This window comes from Marmota monax, unplaced genomic scaffold (genome assembly GCF_021218885.2).
Source record: "Marmota monax isolate L192 unplaced genomic scaffold, Marmota_monax_Labrador192_F-V1.1 WCK01_AAM20220418_F8-fsc00076, whole genome shotgun sequence".
Classification (NCBI taxonomy): domain Eukaryota; kingdom Metazoa; phylum Chordata; class Mammalia; order Rodentia; family Sciuridae; genus Marmota; species Marmota monax.
The window spans coordinates 4,304,646-4,319,594 of NW_026692843.1; the positions used below are offsets into that span (position 1 = coordinate 4,304,646).

At 42.6% G+C, this 14,949-nt stretch overlaps 1 protein-coding gene across 2 annotated transcripts in view; it reads left to right on the forward strand.

The window, feature by feature from the left end:
- Positions 1 to 14,949, forward strand: part of Dock1 (dedicator of cytokinesis 1) — a 446,698-nt gene that overhangs the window by 267,913 nt on the left and 163,836 nt on the right. The window lies entirely within an intron of this gene.

Below are 14,949 nucleotides of genomic sequence, written 5' to 3' on the forward strand. Positions count from 1 at the left end.
GGTCTCCCAGAGCTCCCTGGAGGCTTGGCACCTCCAGCCACACATTTTGCACTCGTGTTCCCAGGGCCTCTGTTCCGCTTCCTCAGTGTGGCCTGAGCACCCATCGGGTACGGCAGGAAGCAAGTGCAGAGAGTGTGAGCTGGCCCTCCAGCCTTCCCTGTTCTCCTTCCAGATCATCTTTTTAATCCCCCCCCCCACACACACACACACATATGAGAGGAAACTTGGCTCTCTGTGTCTGACTGACTTGGCTTAACATGGTGCTCTCCACTTCTGTTCATGTTCCTGAAAATAACGTGACTCCATTCTTCTTTATGACTGAATCTCATTCCATGGGGGGTATAGACCACATTTTCTTTTCCATTCCTCTGCTAATGGACACTTCAGTTGGTTCCCCCTCTGGGCTAGTGCACGCTGCCGGCTAGAGCAGGTATCTCCCTGATGTGGCCATCTCGTTCCCTGTGGCTCTTTGCCCAGTGGTGGGCCTGCTGGGCCATCTGCTAGTTCCAGTTTTGATTTTTCGAGGTAGCTGTGCATTTAGCTATAGGTTTGGTTCTTCCAAAGGACTAGAGATGGAACCTCTAACTTCATCAGAGGCACAGCCCCTTCCTTGGCAGAACCTTCCTGTTTAGGGTCACAGTCCTTGTTAGACTGACGAGTTTTCCTTCCCACTGGTTATGTCAGGCCTTCTTTCTTGCTGCTTTAAATGTTTCCAGGACAAGGAAAAGAGGCTGAGTACCTGCATGCAGAGGGTGTGCACAGGTCTGTGGGTGCCTCGCTGGTGAAAGCTGTCTTCCAGGCCCGGGGTCTGCTGATAAGCAAGGGGTGGAGGTGAAGTTTGTATTCCAGAAGGTTGAGGTGAGCCACGTGATTCGTAGACAGAGGGTGCCCTTGTAGGAAGGTGCCCCCCAGGAATGGGGCAACTGGAATGGGGGCTCAAGTGCATTACAGTTGGAAGTGGGAAGTGGCATTGTGGCACTTGGGAAAGGAGACTTTGGTGCCAAGCTGTGCAGGATGGGAGAAGGTGAGCCAGATGGCCTCCAGGAGGAGGCTTCTAAGAGCACCCTCGTAGAGCCAGCTTCTAAAGGTACAGATGGCCAGTTCAAGGGTCCCGCCCTGGGCAGTGTGACTGGGGTAATGAGGGAGCGGGGTGGAGTCCGGAGGTGAGGCTGAGCAGCTCACGGTGGCTGTGTGGCCTGCAGGTTTTGTTTTTATGTACGGTAGTGGTTGTGGGGATATTTCTACCAGAGCTTCCACGCAGTGTTGTTGAAGTGTCTGATTCTTTCACCCAAATGCCTTCTGTTGACTGTTTCTCTATTTAACTCATCAGCCTAGATTTTTTTGCTTTTAGCCCCTGTGTGACACCAAAGCAGCTGATTTAAATAAAACACACACACACACACACACACGGGCTTTGTGTCATTATCCTGTAAGCTTTGGTTAGACAAGAGTGAGAAACACATCATGCTGTACACTTTTAACTGTATAGCCTGATAATTAGCTTGTGAAAACCATACTCAATTTTGCAAACAAGTCATGATTCTAGAAAGTAATTAAAATTAGTCATTATCCTACCACTTTGTGGGTTTACCTTCTACTACATGCCGTTGCGATCTTGTCTAAGTAAGACTAATAAAAAAAAATCTTGACTGAACATCTGTTACAAAGTGACTTCCAATTTGCATCTTCTCTAGGACTTGTGAATGGGGTTTTGGGTTCAGGTAAAAGGAGATAGATCTGATCTGTTAGGACACCTTTGTAATTTTATGTGTGGGACATTTAGCTGAGATGTCAACATAATCATAAATTAAAAATCTGTAAAACATGTGGATTTTGTTCAAGCAGATTGATCTTAATAGAGAATGTTTTATATTTTCTAATTAAAATTATGATGGTTACCATTATGAACAATGCTAAGTTTCTATTTGGCAATTTATAAAGAGATTTAAATTTTGATAAAATCAGTGGAATTGGCTCTTTTAGTGTTTAAATTATGTCTATGTAACATAATAAGAGGAGCCTTCTACAAGGGACATATATTTTATGTATTTATAAATACATAAGTAAAATTATTTTATATTTTATGTATTAATAACATTTTCATGTTATAAGGTGGAAACTGGAAATATGAATAATGTCTACCTGACACTGGATACGTTACCGTATGTCTGTAGCTGATGTCCACCTTAGTATTTTTCTTATTGAGTGGACATCTTTTTTCACAGAATGTGATGTGAAGCATCCACAATTTATACCCACCAATTCCAAGACTGTTCACTGGCTCCAGGCCAGGTCGCACATAGTGTGTAAAAATACTCATCAACATCAGCTCTGACTAGGAAAGGTAATGTTTAAATTCAGCTGCTGACACCCCAGTCCGCCATGGGTACCATCCAATGGGAAGTCATTTCAGGGGGCTCCAGGCAGTGGCTGGGCCCTAGGCCACATGGGAGCTCGGGAGATGTCAGTCTCCTAAGGGTCGTTGTATTAGAGCTTGGAGTTTCATAATCATGTCTTTTGAGGTGCTGTTCTGACCCTGTTAGTAGGAATTTAAGAGCTTCCATGTGACGTGTGGTTTGACGCTCACTTTAATTATCCATCTGCTCGTTTTGCAGTAATCAAACTCGAGACCTGTGTGTGTTGGAACCTGATTGCATAAGAGCTAGGAACTTGTTTAACATGATACATGAGGTCTATCTTAACTATCACTCAAGATCATTTTAGAATTAGCCCTAAGGGCATGCCCACTCTGAGGAAGCCAAGGCCTGGCTGACACTGTAAGTCCTCATGGCCCTGACGGTGCTGGTCTGCAAAGTGCACCCGGAGACAGCAACAGGACTGGCTGCGATTAGGAAAGACAACATGAGACGATTGACAGTGGTTAGTTGAACTTCTTTAGAAACTGTCTCCAGTGCAAGACAACAACCACAAAAAAATTTTGAAAGTAATAAAATAATCACGTAAATTCAGCTATAAAATATACTCACCAAATTCAATAGTTTCCCCAAATATAAAAAGAAAAAAGAGAATGCTTAAAAGCTTATTGACAAAAGCACTCCTCCCAGTAGAAACCAAAATAAGAAGAACTCTTTAAGATCCATATGACAAAAACTTCAAAGTGTTCCCCAGTGGCCTGAACATAGACTGGAACAGTTGGGGGAGCAGTTGGAATGGGAAGCTGGTATTGTTAGTTGGCAGGATTCCTTAAAAAAATGGAATGGAATTCCCATTTGAATCCCAATGGGGCTGTTTTCAAATTTTAAACTGTGGTTCTAAAGTTCATGTGAAAATAAATTGGCATGGATACTTAAGAAAAATGTGTAAAACAAGAGTGATGAAGACTTGTAATACTGAATGAACAATAAAACCATTTGAAAGCTGCAATAAATTTAATCAATTAATGAAACTGAAAGTAGTTCGTTTCCATGTATGTGTCAGAGTGAGGAGGGAATCCTGGAATATCAATGTTAAATGCTCATGGTTTATGGGAAATTGTGATTTTTTAATTTTCTTCTTCATATATTTTTGAAGTTATACTGAGTAATCCATCCATTTTAGTTCTGAACTTTGACCCTTATGTCCATTTGTGTAACTACCACCAAATATAGGAATATTTCCCTTCCCCTTAAAACATCCCTCAGGTCTTCTGTCATCAACCCCCTCCCCCGTCTCATTCTGCTTTTGTAGAGTTACCCTTGAATGGATTCCTACAGTTTTATGTGTCTGGCTTCTTTCACTCAGCACGGTGTGTTGGAGATTTATCTATGCTGATTGAACAATAGTTTACACCCCTTATTTTTGAATAATAATCCACCATACGGATTTGCCTAGTTAATTTGTCCATTTCCTAGGAAGTAGGTATTTGGAGTGTTTTCGGCATTTGGAAATAACAAACAAAACTGCTGCAAAAATTTGTGTAGAGGTCTTTGTATGGGTATATGATTTTATTTCATATGAAATACATACAAATACATAAAAGTGGGTTGGTTGGCTCATATAGTAGGAACCTAATTAACTGTACGTGGGTGGACACTCTGTTCCCCAGTGGCCATCCTCTTCAGCCCAACAGTGTGGGGGGGCTGCCATTGTTCTTCTTCCTGCCTTTTAAAAGAATCAGTGGTTCTAATAAGTGTATAGTGGTCTCCTCCTGGTTTAATTCCATGTTCCTACTGATCAATGACATCGAGTGTGTTTTCATGTGCATCTTGGCCATCTGTGTCTCTGGGTTGGTGAAATGTCTCTTCAAAATTTTTGCGGATTTTTTTTTTTACAAGTTTTAAAATTGATTTCCGAGCATTCTTTAGATAGACTGAATACTGCATACAAACCATTTGTCGGATATTTGTTTTGTAAGTATTATCTCCAATTCTGCAGCTGTTTTTTTTTTTTACTTTCTTTACAGTCTTTCAAAGACCAAAGTTATTCATGTTGAGATAAATTTGTCATTTTTTCTTTTGTGTTTTTTGTTTTTGTTTTCTAAGAAAAATAAATAAATAAATAACAATAACAGAAGTAATTTGGTTCATCTGTAATCGAAAATAAAAGTTATAGTTAGAAAAAGAAGAAATGCATGCCTAAGCCAAGGTCACAGACTTTTTCTGCTATATATTTTTTAAAAGGAGTTTTATTGTTTTGAGTTTTGCATTCAGGTGTCTGAAGCATTTTGTGCTGATTTTTGTATGCTGTATGGGTTGACTCTTCCTCCCTGCCTTCCTCTCCCGATTTTCATTCTCATTTGGGTGGCCAACCATGTTGGCCCTTTTGCTAGAAAGACTATAACAATGGCCCCATTGTTGACAGTCAACTCACCTATGCGCGTAGTCAGGCTGCTTATTCTGTGAGTCTGTTCCTCCCAGTCCTGCATCTTCTTGGTATCTGTGGCTGTGTAATAAGTCTTACAGTCCACAGTGTGTGTCCTTTGACTTTGTTCAACATAGCCTTGGCTGTTTTGTGTTTTGCTCTCCTTTGTAGAGTTTAGAATCGGATTGCTGGTTTTTACATAGATGGCGGCTGGCATTTGGAAACCGCAGATCTGCTGCATCTTAACAGTCCATGAGCGTGGTATACCCCTCCACTTTCTTTAGGTCTCACTGGATTCTCCTTAGTGTTTCCTGGGTTTCAGAAGCTGTTGTGATTTTGAAAAACTCTTTCTGGTATGGCCTTGTATTGTATTCATCATCACCGTTGTCACCACCACGGCTCACTTACCTAGGCGGCTTCTGTGCTCATATCCTTCAGTTCATACCTAATTCAAACTTCTCAGGAATTCCATCTTACAGACTCATTATCCCAGTTTTACAGGTGAGGGAACTGAAGCTTGGGAAGGCTAAACTGCAGTACCCTATACAGCATTTGCAACCTGTCGGGTGGTCATTCCACCTGTCTCCTGTGAAACCCTTGGTGTTGGCTTCTAGATTAACTTTCTGTCATGAACCTATGTATCTTAGACATATTTGATAGGGCCAAAGAAGGACGTTTGTACTCTTTTGTAGCACTCACCCTGCAGAGTGTCTGTTAAGGCCAGAATACATCCCTGCTGTGAATTATCTGATAATTAACCACTCATACATTGAAGAAGCTTCACCTGCAGAAACAATACGCCCTCCATTTAGTTGTATTTTAGCCTTCCCAACATTGTCCTGAGTGAATACTCCTGCTTAAACCTCTCCTCTGCTCCTGCTCCTGGAATATGAGTTTAAACACCCAAATCAGTGCTCAGAGCCCTGTGGCTGTGTTCCTTACTAGTTTCTTTGAATGGAAAGTAACCACTTCTCACTAGAAAGCCCTGGGCAGTCTGTGCTAATCCCTTTATAACACTGGCAGCCTTGTGTCTTGATGATTGTCCTGTCCGCTTCTCCCTGGACTGTCTAGATGTGGTTTTCCCTCAGCTCTTTATTGTTGAAGTCTCCATACATACAGGAATGTGAGCAGGGTTACAGTGACCCTGCGCAGCTGCCTGCTGAACCCGCTGGGTACCGGGCTGTGCCATATTAAACTCTCCCTTGCCATAGGTTTGCATCCAGGTGTCAAGGAAGCCTCTTCTGTTGCCAGACCAACACTGCATCACAGACACGTGACACATTATCTCATGAGAATGGTTCTGCTACCTAGTGACAACAGTATGACACCAGTGAAAATTAACAATGATTCCCTAACATAATGTCCACTTCGGATGAAATTTTCCCATTGGCTTTTTGTTAGAGCATCCAGGCCAGGGATCTTGCCACATGTTTCTCTTCCCTTCCTCATGGTTGCATATTTTTTGGCCAAAAATACCTCATAAGTGACAGTGTGGGCTCAGCAGTCATCTCACCAGGAGGCCCACACCATCATCAGGAACTTGTGAGGCGGTATTTGCAGGTGGAGTGAGGGTCTTGGTCCTGAAAGACCTTTCCTTGCATGGTTTCCATGTCCGTGAGGGATCTGCCTGGATCTGCCACTCCCTTAGGCCTGAAGCTGGTGGATTCTCAACCTCCTCTTCCTCCCACTCCTTGGCTGGCAGGTGGCCTTTCCCACCCGTCCTGGCTGGATCTGTCTAGCCTCACTCCCCGGGTTATACTCCTTTGCCCAACCTGGCTGTGTGTCTGTCTAGCCTCACTCCATGTGCTGCCCTGTCTGCCTTGACACTCAGGCTGCCCCAGAGGCCCACGTGTGGTCACGGGAGCCTCGTGCCTCTGCCTCGACGCATCTGGAAGGCCGTCCTGGCGCGGGCTCCGTTTGTGTTCACCCTGGGGGGTTCTTTCTCATGGAGCCTGCCCCGGAGCTCAGGGCTGCCCATTCATGGGACGCGTGCTGTAAGCTGCACTTGGCCTCACTCCACCCCATTTTGAATCTTGCTTTCTGCTGTTTCTTATGACTGGTGCAAGTCCCCTTTCCTCGGAATTGCAGGCTGTGATGAGGGCAGACCCAGATGACAGGGAAGGGCACCAGCCCCCCGGGAGGTGCGTCCTCTGCTGTTCTTTGCTGTGCTTTGCAGGCTGCTGGAGGCATCCTGCTCCTGCACAGCTGTTCCTGGGGCCCCACAAACTGAGTCACCCTTCCACGTCAGGAGTTTTGAAAGTGAGGGTTCAGGTGTTTACTGCCCGGGTCACTCGGGTCTTAGCTAGTTTTAAGCAGAAGTGTTGTTGGGTGGTCTATTGTGATGTAGAGCTCTGGGGCATATAGCCATAAACTTTGGGTGTCCATATAATGTATAAAAAGGGATTTCACAGTAAATACCTTATAGTAATTATCTGTGTTCCCTTATATATTTGCCTCGTATTTCAAAATATCTGCTCCCCTGTAATTCACTAATTCTTTTTTTTTAGTTGTAGATGGACACAACACCGTTATTTTGTTTGTTTATTTTTATGTGGTGCTGAGGATCCAACCCAATGCCTCACATGTGCTAGTCAAGTGCTCTACCACTGAGCCTCAGCCCCAGCTCCCCACTACTTGTTTTTTTTTTAAATATTATTTTTAATTGTTGATGGACCTTTATTTTATTTATGTATTTATATGTGGTGCTGAGAATCGAACCCAGGGCCTCACACATGCCAGGCAAGTGCACTAGCACTGAGCCCCAGCCCCAGCCCCCCATTACTTGTTTTTAACACCTGGCATGTGACATTATTCATCCCTACGACATCACCAATGAGAATAGAATCAAGCACAATATGCTTTGATGATCCATATGTTCCATTTTACCTGAGTGTCACCTTTGACCTATGTGCCTGATGGTAATGACGTCCTTCAGGTGCAGAAGTTGACTATAAAAGTGTGTAGACTTATCGATTCCCTCTTCAGCAGGAGGAGGGTGTGATGGCTGTGACTCTAGGTCCATTATGTTGTATTTACTGATGCTGTGTAGCAAGGGCTGAGACTTGGGGAATCTTAAACACTCTAAGGTTCTAATATCACCTGATTTATCGAGTTCATAAAAATAAAATGTAAAAATTACTGCTTTATTTTCTGTCTTTTGTAAGTACTGAATGAGCTATATTAAGAAGTTTTATACAGGACTGAGGTTGTAACTCAGTGGTAGAATGCTTGCCTTGCATGTGTGAGGCCCTGGGTTCAATTCTCAGCACCGGATATAAATAAAAACAAAGGTCCATTGACAACTAAAAAAACAACAACAAAAAAATTGTATACAAAGTATGTATTCCTCATTATATCATGCAGTGTAATTTTTAAATTTCATCTTTTTACCATTCACTCCTAATGTGAACAGGTGTTTAGATTATTATATTGAATGAGTAGCATATAATTATCTTGGGTAACTTAACATCTAAATGCCCTTTTGGGGTCATGTCTTGTCAATGTCTTCCTGCAGTTACTGCTGCTGTAAAATTGGCATTGATTTTGTTTTTAAAATCAGATTTCTTTCCTTATAGTATCTGGAATTATATGAGATAATGGTATTTTGTGAATTCAACCAAGCACTCATTTTAAATTTAAGATGCAGGTTTAATTTTGTTGCTGGGAGTTTAAAATAGCTAATAGGTGACATTAATGTAGTTGATCAACCATACTCTTTTCACCTTTGTGTAGCTTCTTTTTACAAACATTTCTCATGCTATGGTTCTTTATAAAATAAGTAAATCACAGTATTGTGGAAATTAAATGAGTAAAAATTAGTCACACATTGAATAAAGACATTGTGGGGCTGAATTTGTCTTTAAAGGAGAAAAGAGCCCTCCAGTGTTTTCCTGTTTATACGTTATATCAACAGCCACATACTCTGTGTGTTCACATGATGTATAAACGGGAATTTCACAGTAAATATCTGATAACAGATTATCTGTGTTCCCTTATGTGTTTGCCTCATATTTCAAAACACCTGCCCTCCTGCAATCCCCTACTCCTTTTTATCACTGGGTGGGTGCTGTCATTCCTCCCTCCGAAGCCCACCCAACCTGGTTCTCATCGGGGGAAGGAGGAAGCTCGATGATTGATGTGAGTAGAAACTCGTTTTTCCATGAACTTCAGTTTTAGCAAGAGAACCCATTTAGGCTTTTTAATGATGTCTTATGCTTAATAAAATATTTAATCAAAAACAGATGAAGTACTTTGTAAGGCGCAGCCGGGGCTCTTGATGTTCAGCGTGTGTGGCCGGCACCATCCTGTGTCTTTCTGCTTCCCGGCTCTCCTCTGCATTTCTGAGATCTGCGCTCCTAGGCTCCCCGCTGCCTCTCTCAGTCCCAGCAGAGCTTTGAGGTAGCTTTAAGGAAATTCCGTATGCTACGAAAACATGAAGTGGGAAATTAAAACATTGGGGAAATACTGTCTCTTTTTTTTTTCAACAAATATAAAGTAAGAGAACAATTTTATTGGGATTATAGAATTGGAAAGGAATTTCCCAAGTCCTTTATTATCATGATGATGATTTTACATCTAAATAGTATGTTCCATTGCTTCTAAAGGCAAGTGGTTCTATTTGTCCTGAAAATCTGCTATTCCCAGTGCTGCCTTCTCCATTGGCAATTCCCAAGGTGCAGTGGCCAAAGTCTTTTGGCTTTGCGTTTCCTTTTTCCTCTCTAAACTGTTTTGAATCACTGTTTCATCCCTGGTCCTCTCACCCAGGTCCTGCTGACTCTCGGTGGCCTTTCGTTCCGAATATGCATCCCCTTACAAGTGACACTATATCATTTAATTAATCAATTCTTATTTTTTAAAAATTTAAGTTTCTTGAGACATATGTAAAATTGAATTCTTCTATTTATAGGGCACAATATAATACTTTTTGGTACATTCGCCTGGTTGTTCATTAGCACAGTTAATTTTAGAGCATTTGTATCACCCCGAAAGGGAACCTGACCTTTTATCAGCCGCTTCCCATTCTCCCCAGGCCCCCATCCCCAGTTAATTATTAACGTACTTACTGTCTCAATAGGTTCCCCTTTTCTGGACGTTCTTAGAAACGCAGCTACACATTATCTGGACTTCTGTGATGGGCTTACCAGTTTGTGCAAAGAATTCAGCTGGAATTTTTATATAGGAAGTGTAAGGAATCTCTAGATCAGTCTGGGAGCATTGTTCTCCCAGCAATATTGAGTCTTCTAATTCATGAACATAGGGCATCTTGCCATTGATTTAAACTGCCTTTAATTTCTTTCAACAATATTTTTGATACTAACAATATTCAATGTAAATTTTCTTTCATATTCCTGTTTTATTATTTTTGATGATTTAGTGGAATTATCTTCTGAGACTCATTTTTGGATTGACCATTGGTAGTGTATAGGAAAATTGGTTGTTGTATTTTAATCCTGTATTCTGCAACCTGATAAATGTAGATCTTTTATCATTTTGTAAAAATAGCTTTTAATCATCTTCTTATTTGTTCTTTCTTTCTGAGATTCCTGTTTATTAGATATTTAATATCTTCAATGAATTCTTTCTCTTTCTCTTTGAGTATGTTGGTGATTTTATTATATTTCTGGAGGATTTTATTAGTTTTTTTTTGTTCTCAAACTTCTATTTTAATGTTTATTTCTGCTTACACACTTCAGATACTCTGATTTAAAATTGAGACTCCTTTATTTTTTCCTTTTTCTTTTTTATAACATGATGTTCTTGTTTCATTGATATAATCTCATATAGACAAAGGTAATAATTGCAGTTCTTTAAATTCTCTTACATGCTATGAATATTTTTTTTTTCTTTCCTCCGGTTTTGTTTTTACTTATTAATGATCTGTGAACTTTGTACATGAGGCCCTGGTATCTGAATCAGACCTTCTGCCTCCCAGAGCTTACCCCACACATTGAGGCTGGTGAGCCTACGAGGGAGGATGGCTGACTGTCAGAACCCAGTGGTCAGTATTACTGGCTTGTTCTTTGGCTGCTCAGTTTCCCCTAAGACTAGTCTTGTGCTCTTGTTTAGTGTGTGACTGAGGTCAAAGTGGGAGTTTGTCCTAACCTTCTTGCTATGCTGGGAGGTGAGCAGAGGAGACAATGAGACATTTATTATAGGTTTGTTACCCCTAGGTATCTGCATGCCAGCTTTTCTCTTTCGTTGCGTCAGGCACCCTCCGTGCCTTCTGCTTACAAGTGAGCGGGGGGCCATTTGTCTTCTTCACATGCAGCCTTACTTTTGGAGTCAATTTTCCCCCCAATACTGTACATTAAACCCAGAGGCACTTTGACCCTGAGCTACACCCCCAGCCCTTTTTATTGTTTTAATCTTGAGATGGGGCCTCACATGTTGCTGAGGCTGGCCTGAACTTGTGATCCTCCTCCCCCAGCCTCCTGAGTCATTGTATATTACAGGTGTGGCCCACTGTGCCCAGCGACCTGCCCTCCACTTTGCAGCTTCAAGAGTTCCCTTGACTTCAGTTGCTTCTCCTCTCAGTTTCTTGGTCCTTGTCCATTTTTTGTTCTTTTAATATCTTTTAATGTCATTAAAATGTTTCACATTTGCATGGTTAATATTTAATGATTGTACAATATTTCATTGAAACACTGTGGTACAATTATTTGATTTAATGATTAAAAATTCAGGACACCCAGTTCAACTTGAACTTCAGGTGGACAATTTCTTTCCAGTGTATGTTTATCCCGTGCAATGTTTCCAGTGCAGTGTTTAGGACATATTTATTTTTTGTTCTTTGTCTGAAATTCAATTGGAAGTGGGCATTCTGTATTTCATCCTGCAACCTTCAAAGTTCCTATTACTTACGCAATTTCTTCCCTTGAATACCTAGGTATTTTCTGTGATGCAATGGACATCTTTGCGCTTAAAATTTCCTATTTCAAATTGCTTTCTCTGGTGGGTTATTAGAAGTAGAATTATTGAAGAGATGAGTGTTTTCTCCAAGACTTTTCCAAGACTTTTGCCAAATCGCTTCTTAAAAAGGTTATAGCAATTTATGCTCCCACCAGCAGCGTACGAGAGTCCTCATTCCCTGCTCCCTTGCTACCATTATCATCACTTAAATACTTCTTTGCTATTTTGGCAGGCAAATAATGATATATCATTTTCATCTCTGATTACTAATGAGGTTCACATTTTTTGTTTATTAAGCATTTGATGTCCTGATTTTGAAATTTTCTGCAAGTGCATCCTGACTTCTCTGCCCTTACTTTGCATTGCTTTGAAGTCATAGGAATAGGTCTTGTTTTTACTTAGTTAATTATTTTTACTCAGGGGCTGGGGCTGGAGCCGGGTCCCCAGGCTCATGTACAGGACAGTTTCTGCACCATAGCTCACCCCTAGCCTACCTGCCAGTCTACCTGTCATTTAAAAATAAAGCTTCCCCATGACTACTAAGTGCATTTACAATAAATCCATTAAAATATTGAGGATACTAATGTTCTTCTGCGTCTGCAGGATTCAAGATATCTTCTCACAGTTCTTCCCCATTTTTGTTCCTAACATATCACTGATCTCAAGCTCAGCTTCTGCACACACTGGCTTACCCATGCTTAGCAACCACAGGCTTCTGCTGCGTTCCCAGGGACAGTGGACTCCATGGTGTCAGCAATGCTTACCTTATGAAAGTACCCATTTGGGTACGTTGGCCTGGTGTGGTGGTGCACACCTGTAATCCCAGCAGCTCAGGAGGCTGAGGCCGCAGGATCAGGAGTTCAAAGCTAGCCTCACCAACTTAACAAGGCCCTGTCTCAAATTAAAAAAATAAAAAGTGCTGGGGATGAGGCTCAGTGGCTAAGCACCCCTGAGTTCAATTCTCAGTGCCAAAAAAAGTACCAATACCTGGAAGATGGAGCTCCATTTCCAACATGAGGGAGGTCGGGGAGCCCTTCTGTGGACTTCCAGAGGCGTTACCACTTTCCGAGTGAGGCCACAGGCACCAACATAGAGAAGCGCTGAGATGGCAGAACGCCCTTCCTCTAGGAAAAGCAAGACCAAAGAGCACAGTGGCTGTTGGTGCATTTCCTGATGTGCTGTGCTGGCAGGCCTCCTGTCGCCCATGGTGGGCCTGCCCTTCTGCCCTCGCTGGGCCTTTCCAGCGCCTGTTGGTGGGCGGCCTGCATAGGTACAGCCTGGCCACATGTGCCTTCCCAGGCCTTGCTTTCTGGAGGTTGTTGGTCTGACTTCATTTTTCACATCTGACACCGCGTCGCTTCCCGCTCTTGGCTGCCCCTGGGTTCTCCAGCAGTGCCTGGATCCTCTCTGGATCAAGCCTGTCCATGTCGCCCTCTGGTCACTGGGCCTGACTCCAGAGGTGCTGACTCTTGTCCCTGGTGCTTCTCTGGGCACATTCCCGCAGCGTCTCAAGACCTCCCAGGGGCCTCTTTTCTTTCTGCTTGTGATTTGGTATTTGAAGTTTTGCACTTTGGTTTGTACCTCTGCTCAAAGATAGCCGTTCCACTGTGAGCGTCTCCATGGGTGAACTGTGTTGGCCTGCAGAGATTACTTCCAGCACTTTCCAGGTTCACCTGGATTGATACAGGTGTGTTTGTGCTCAGGAAAAGCTCCTCATCTCACAGGGAAGAGACCAGGTCACCGATGGTGTGTCAAGGTAGACTTTAGGGCACGGTCCTGAGGAGGCCTGACCTTTCTTCATCTTCTCCTGACTGTCTACCTCCTGTTGGCCGTCAGCAGTAGCTTCAGATTTCTCAGAGAAAGAATTAATATGTACATGTGGATAAGAGGAAAAGAAATGAGCTCATCCAGACAGCCCCCACCCTAGAGCCCTGGAATGCTGGTTTTACAGCCATTGTGGCCACTTCCTTTCCAGAGTGCAGCCTCTGAGCCTCGATCCCACAGCCTGTAGAATGGGTCCAGAGAGTCCACCCCATGCTGGAACAAGGTCCTGGTACTCACAGTCCTAGCACAGGGCTTGGTCCCCATGCAGTCTCACAGTTGTCCAAAGGAGGGCATCTCATGGGCAGAAGGCAGGATACCAATGCAACTGTTCTTGAGCTCAGTGGGATGCCAAATATTTACGAATTTCAAAAGTTCATATTCATAAATAGTCATTTTACCATTTTTACTAATTGTTCCTCCAATGCAAAACAAGTATTATCTAGCTCTTTCCCTGAACACCACCAACTTGGAACCTAAATCTCAGCAATTATCATCATTCACAAATTACATTTCTGGGCAACTGGAAGATACCATATCATCATTATTGTATTTGTTCAATTTGTGTAATGCATCCTTCGAGGACTCGTTTGGAAGCGTGTGCATATACTATAGATACAAAAATGGATTGCAGAAAGTATTGGACTTTAACGTTTCACTGTGGAATGCATATTCCCAATTAATAGAGCAGACACTTAGGCATTCGGATAGGTGGCTGGAAAAAATTGGGTTGGTAAAGGAACACAATTTAGGCACTCATTTATTAGGGGGAAAATAGGGACATGTCATAAACTATGCCTTGCCCTATACTTGTACTAAGCTTGTACTTGTTTAATGGGAGGAAATATGGTCTGTGTTTCTTAAAATGCCTTAATTTAGGGACACACACTTAAAAGTAAGGAAGACAATTCAGGGTCCTTAGCTCCCAACGTGGGAGTGGGGATTGCAGTGAGACGCCCCCAGCAGGTACCCACCCGCGTACACGGGCACCTGCACAGCCACAGTCACACCCTGGCTCACTCTTTGCTTACTGCTCTGACTCTTTACTTTCTCCATGTCTTGATTTTATTTGCTGTTTTCTTCTTTCCTCCTCCTTCCCCTTTGCAGCCAGCTCTGTCTGGTATGAGAAATTTCCAACTCTCTCACTTGACATTCCAGTGAGCCTGCTTTCCTCGCACCGATCTTCCCCAGGAAGAGAATTGGACCATAACTCACTGCGGAGTCGGTGGCGATTGCCTCTAAATTGGCCAAGGGGGACACAGGCAGATTTTGAGCAATAAAAGACCTCTCTCTGCCATGGCCCAAGAGGAGGGGACATGCACACAGGGTGCCTGATGATGAGGGCAGCAAGTGCCAGGAAGGCACAAAACACAAGTGACCTTGATTTTTCATCTTTTCTTTAATCTTTGTATATTTAAT